Raw genomic sequence first — 6,996 nt, forward strand, 5'->3', positions numbered from 1 at the left:
AATGATTGCAGTTACACAAATTTATGACTAAAATGCATCATTAGCTACACACACACACGTATGTTTAAAAAGATATATATATATATATACACACACACACACACACACACACCCCTTCCCCCAAGGCTTGGACATTATAAAGTCTGAGCCACAAGCCTCTCAAAGATTAGCCTGCAAGACTAGAAGACTGGAACCAACAGTGACCTCTAGTAACCAAAGGTACAAAAGTAGTCCTATTTCTGAGCAGAAATCCAGTTCAAATAAGAGAAATTAGGCTAAAAGCCTATAAACCAAGAAGGTACTAATTCTGTTTTAATTACAGTTTCAGTTTTAACCATCATAATGCCAGGGTTGAAGGACAATGAATAAATTTTATACTTTATTTTACTTTATTGTGACATAAGGATGCTAATCATCATTGTTTGTATTTCTCGATGACAAACCTAAGCAGATGATCTTTCTGACACTTTAGCCTAACAGTTCCTAAATATTAATGAATTTCACTGAACTCTCACTAAGGACTGTTGCAAGTGTTGCAAATCTGAAATGCATCTTGCTACCCTCATCTGTAACATTCTCTTATTCTTGCATCTATCGTGAGTCACTCCAAAGCTAGTTATGTAAGAAACTGTCCCTGCCTCCAAACAGTTTATAATCTCGCAGGAGCAACAAATATATATATACCATCAGAACCACATAATAAAATTTTTAAACAACTCCAAAAAGATACCAAAAATAGATCATTTTCAGGAATTCATTTGAGGCCCTAAAGGATGAGAAAATTTTTGATCAGGAGAAGGGTAAAGATGGTCTATAATGAAACTTTTAATTCACACTCATCTCTTCCATTCTCTTCACACTTTCAAGCTCCCTGCCACCTTTTTCAATTTGTCAATTAAACTTTGTTTCATTCTTTAAAAAGATTGAGGACTACATGTACTTTATCAAATTTTATCTCTTCCCTTTGGAATTTTATCTGTACTTTTCCCCTTTTCTCTTGTCTCACAGGAAGGTGTACTTTAGTCTTAACTCTTGGCCATTAATTTTTTAAAGGGTGTTCTGAGTAGAAATGACCAAAGAGTATTTGACTCTCATGGAGAAATGGAGCTCTGTAAATGGTAATTGCTGCCTTGTCTGAGGCAATATCCTCCCGTTTATTTTCATATACAAAGAGCAGCTTAGAAGTCTTTGATGTGTTGTCAAAATAATAAGATACTCTCCCATCCCCTACCACAATTATGAATCATTTTAGCTCAAGGGCCCCACCAAGGAAATTCACTCCTCCTAACCTGATTAAAGGAATTTACTTATTAACAACATTTTCAAACTCATGACCATCTCTGTCTTCTCCCAAATGTATTTACAGTAAAAGCTAAATGATATAGATCTGTGTCTGTATACTATCCTAGATTCTGCATAATTAGGAATGCTTTTTTTAGAGAACTGACATCCTCTAAATTTCTATTTTGCCTCTGGGTTCTCTCATTTCTCAAGCAGCAGTCATAATGCTTGATTTTTCTGATTTACCAGCAGTTTCCTGGTTTAAAATGGCGGTTTCCCACCTTTAGATAATTTGACTCATGAGCTTCTATACCATTGTGTACTAACAGCTTGTCTTCACATATTGCCACTGGGCTATATTCTCAAATTACATTCATTTGGTCACCCCAAGAGGTCTTAATGGGTTTCCCAGGCACCAGCTGTGACATAATTTGTCTTCCTGGCAGTTAAAACTGCCAGAGTGTTCCCTGGGCCTTCTCTTTTGCTCCAAAGTACAGGTAATTTTTTTTTTCTTTTTGGCAAGGATTCAGCTGCAACTGGTGTATATATTATGAACATATGTCGTCAAAAGGAAAGAATTCTCCAACAGAAGAGAAGGTATATGAGAAATCTAAATGACTGGCCACCTTAAAAACTATTGGGAAAACTTTCTACCTCAGTTAAGTGTCTGACATAATATGTTCAAGAAAAAATGAGGTTTAGCTTTTAATACTACTAGCATACTGGAGAGGACAAACTAAAAGAACGAACTAAAAATATTGAAATGACTAGTTAGGTGTGTTTCTGATTCTGGCATTAACTGAATGGCAATACTACTATGAAGTGGCAGAGAATGTCATTAAATTATTAGCATACACATTTAGTTTTAGCCATACCTGCAGCCAAGTCATGTTTCCATATCACCACCATCTAGCAAAAGTATGTAACAGTTGTCTTCAACAATGAGGAAGTTGACCTATACTTCTGATCATAACCGCATAAAATCTTATTACCTACTTATCTACTGCAGTTTACTCTCACCTCTAAAGAAAAGTCCTCTAGAAGTTCTAAATATCTTAAGAAGATGGTAAGTCTAAATATCTTAAGAAGATGATTACTGTCCTGCAGTAATTTGTGTGAAAGTGAACACTACAAATCCTCATTTTGCAAGGGACTAAAAATTTTCAGGTATAAAGCTGTATAGTATCAGGAATGATTTCACTATTTTTTTTTAATTGCAGTATAATTAACACATAATATTAATTTCACATCATTTACTTTTTAATGAAAGAAAAAATACGAAATCCCTGCAAAATAATTTCACTGCTTTTCAAAATTCTTTTGCATTTGTTAGAAAACACTTTAAGTGTTTACTTCAAATATTTATAGTATTAATAAATTGTTTTATGTCAAAACTGATAGTTGATCTTTTTAAGGTTATATACAAATGACAACAGCAAATATTCACTTAATATTTGTCAATTACTTTCTATACTATAATATATATAAATTTTGAGATAAAGTTGCTCAGAATTGCAAATAAAATTAACAAAACTTTATGTATTTCTCTTGATTTTTAGTATCAATATTAGAAAACAAATGGTCAGGCAAATTTTTTCACTAATGGGAAATGGTAATAAATTTTTAATGAATTATGCTCATTTCTTAATTAATATTTCCCCAAATTATTATGTAATCCTTCCTCCCCCATCAATCCATTTTATAGCCAGCAACTCAAAGTCTGTGTTTAAGGTAACGAAGTAAGTTGAAGAATATTCACTAGTGGACTCCATTTCAAAAAGTAAACCATATCAACATATTATAAGAATGGCAGTCAAAGTAAACTTAAGACGTAGAATTAATGGAAAGGAACTTATTATCTCTCTAGTTAATAAAGTTATTAATAAGAAATAATAATCAGTACTATGTGGAAGGAAAAGTTCCAATGTAGAAACTGCAGATGGTTCCAGAACTGGATAAATCTCCACTGAAGAGGAGACTGTAACAAAGCTGATCCTAAATTCAATTTAGATACAAAGAAATAATGAAGGACAGTTAGAAAAGGACCATTTACAAAAATATATTCCTGGGGATAGGGACTATAGCTATTGTATTTGTATTTCATGAAACTGAAACAAGTAGATGCTAAGTAACTTATGTGTCATATAAAATATCATCTACATGCCAAATTTAAAAAAGAGCAGTCTTTAAATTTCTTTCTTTAAATTTCTCTATAAATTTTTGTTTACTAAAATACCTTAGTAAATAAACAATGGGAGAAAACACTTTAATTTTTCCTCAAAACAAGATTAAAATGTATCAGTTTTAGCATAATAAAATTTTTTAAAGATTGTAGGCTAATACAAACTATATAAAATAAGTTTTTAAAAATGCTGTGGGTAATGACCAAATACTATGTCACTTACAGGATTTAATAGAGCCAGAAGCTGAGGATACACATATTCAGTATAGAAGAGAAACTTGTTCTTCTCTCATTATGCACAGGTTTACCTTTCCTGTAAATTAATACTTCAGAATCCTCTTACAAAAATCAGTTTATAACCAAATAAATTTTTTTCCCCTGGCGTGATCTTGACAGACCTCAAAGTTGGTTCTCAAAAAATAAAAAACCCATTTATAACAACCAGAGTGGCTTCAATCAAGTCTTTTGTCAAACATGGGCCCCTTATCCTATACCACTGACATATTTATCTAATGGTGGTAAGACAAATGTATTAATGGCATGTTATCTAACTCTCTACACAAAGCCCCGGAGTGCTGGAGGGTGGGAGGTATAAGAATGTAAATCAGAAAACCAGGCAGAATGAATGCCTCTCCCTTGAAGTTTCACACCAGGGTCCCTGAGCACTTCTTTCTGTGGCCTTCCATTTTCTACTCTCTAACCATCCCAAACATTTACTTCCTTTTTTCAGTCCACCACCCAGAAGCTGTCTTAGTTTCTTAAAGGACTTCATGAGAAGGAAATGGCAACCCACTCCAATATTCTTGCCTGGAAAACCCCACGGATAGAGAACCCTGGTGGGTTCCAGTCCACAGCTGAGTGACTCTCTCTTGAGGAGAAAGTGAGAATGGATGAAACTTCCAGCAATGACAACTGTGAACGTACATCAATCTCCACTGAATTTTATCTCTTCCCAGCTTATCTCGGCAGTAGTCTTTACTCCATCTAACACTAACAGCTCTTAATCTGCCTTTAACATCCTTTCTCAAACTCCCCGGAGACCTGCCACAATTACCACTACCCCTCCCCCACCAACATCATCTTTCTCTCTGCTGCCTTTCTGGTCTCGACATATTTTTCTGCTCAAGTCTATAACATCTTAAAAAATTAAAATTAAAGCTGGTCTTTGATTTAGCATCCTTCTAGTGACTACTGTCTTCCCTTCTCAGGCAAATATTTTTGAAAAGAGTAGCTGGCTATAGCTGCAGCTCTTCATTCCACAATTCTCTTCAATTCTTATTTCTCAAATAGTGCAATTAGATTTGTAATCCTATCACTCTATTAAAATTTCTTTTGAAGAGGTTTTCTAACATTCTCAGAAATATCAAATCCAACGGTCACCTCTCAGTCCTTGTTCTACTTGACCTCTTCGTAGCAGCTGGCAACATGAAGTACTCTTTCTTTGCTATGCTGAAATACTGGAGGCTCCCCCAAAAACTATCCTGAGCTACTTTCTTTTTTACATCCTCTATGACTTCAACATAGAAATGTTCATCCATAAGCTGAACATTCCCAAATTTTTATTGCTAGCCAGGACTAGCATGAGCACTATCAATATATATCTATCTATACACCATATGTACCTCAAATTCAACATTCAGAAACTGAATTCATAATCTTCCTTCCAAATCTGCTCCTCACATTCTAGCTAACTAATCACTTACTAAAAATCTAGGAGTTATGTAAGACTCGTCCGATTAATCATTTGCATTGACATATTACAGTAGAGGTAAGGTGATGAATCTTCTTTCTCTGTTGCCAAATGGGGATAATTATGCCTATGTCTGTTAGGGGAAGGACACCGATTGAAACCGCCCACCCTGGCCTGGCACCATAGTAACCATTTGCATGAGCTGTTTTACCACAGGTGGTCCTGGTAAGGAACACAGAACTAATAAGCCACCACCAACAGGGAGAGTTCAGGAAAGGTTAAAAAGTGACACCGCATGTCCGACTACCTCCCAGAATCCTTCTCGATGGCATCCATCTAGGCTGAACAAGTCCAGGAAGGACTCTGAGTCAAATGACTGGCTAAAGACAACCCGGAACTAATCCCACCACCATAAAACTCAAGACTGTGAGCCATGTGGAAGAGCAGTTCTTCTGGGTTCTCTTACACGACTGTTCTCTGGCAGGGTGCCCTTTCCCAATAAAACCTCTTGCTTTGACAGCATGTGGGTCTCCTCAGACAATTCATTTCTGAGTGTTAGCCAAGAGCCCACTTTCAGGCCCTGGAAGAGCTCCCCCTTCTTGCAACAAGTCCATCTACTCTACCAAGAAGTCAGTGAGACATTTGAAATGATGTGTTTGATTGTTCAATTATGTGAAAGAATTTAAAATTCCTTCTGGGTAGCTGGAAGAAGAGAAAGGGCACATGACATCTGCTCCAAACTCAGAGCAACAAGGTCCCAATAACTGTTTATTTCAACCTCTGAAAATTCCCAAAGTCTGGAAGTTGAAATTTCCATTGAACTGGGGTTGGCAATAAATTTCAGAGTTTAAATTAAATTTTTCAAGACTTTGCTGACTAATGACCACAGAAGGCTTAGCGTGAAGCTATATGAACTACTATAATGGTGTAAATCATTTCTGTAATGATAAGAGGGTTCATTTTAACAGGATGAGTGCCTATCTGCTATATTCAACATACAATGTGAAGTCTATGGGAAACAGATGATTCTGTTTGTGCTCTAAGTTAATTTGTTATGCAGTTGAAAGACGCTAAATTCACACAAACAGCATGATACAAAAGCCAGTAAGTACAATTAGTGGCATTACACAAAAATTCCCAATTTAAAATAATAAACTTTCAGAATTTCTTGGGAATAAAGAAAAAGGAAATGGAAAATAAACTCTAGTCATAGGTAACCCCAAAGAGAAACTATTGTTTTATATTCCCAATCTTAATGTCATTGATAAAATTCATTTAATATATTATTTCAAAGAAAATGTTGTGAAAAGCAAAATTCTCCCTACTTTACAACACACTTAAATTACCTTTACTTGGGACTGATTTTTTCACTGAGGCTACATGATCTTCAGAGATGGCAAGACGCCTCAAAACATCAGCCAAAGCTGCCTTTAGCACTGTGATTTCATCTTCTTGCTGTTGAACTCGTAACTCAAGGGCTGAGAGGCGATCCTGAACATCAGAAGTACTTGCAGCAGAAATACTATCATCTATAAAAATAAGAAAATATGGAATATTTTTTAAAGTAAACTGCTTAAGGAACAATTTAATGATGTATAAGAAAGTGTATACTAGATAACTCTTATAAAAGATGAGAAAAACTGAAAATAATTTTTACACAGATTAAATCTTTACAATTTTCATAGCTACTTGAACTAATTTAAAACAAAAAAGTTAATATAGCTGACGTGTAATTAAAACTATGAAAATTTTCTCATGGTCGAGTTGTTTATTACACCATCACCTTAATAACTTTTTCACCAAAATGTTCCCTAAATATACCACTTTGTAGACATCCAGAAAC

At 35.0% G+C, this 6,996-nt stretch overlaps 1 protein-coding gene across 1 annotated transcript in view; it reads right to left on the reverse strand.

The window, feature by feature from the left end:
* Positions 1–6,602, reverse strand: part of EML4 (EMAP like 4) — an 83,872-nt gene extending 77,270 nt beyond the window's left edge. The window contains exon 1 of the mRNA XM_068971814.1: positions 6,500–6,602. The gene's annotated coding sequence lies outside the window, so the exon portion shown is untranslated. The remainder of the gene's footprint in view (positions 1–6,499) is intronic.
* Between the last annotated feature and the right edge of the window lie 394 nt (positions 6,603–6,996).

This window comes from Capricornis sumatraensis, chromosome 1, assembly GCF_032405125.1.
Source record: "Capricornis sumatraensis isolate serow.1 chromosome 1, serow.2, whole genome shotgun sequence".
NCBI lineage: Eukaryota > Metazoa > Chordata > Mammalia > Artiodactyla > Bovidae > Capricornis > Capricornis sumatraensis.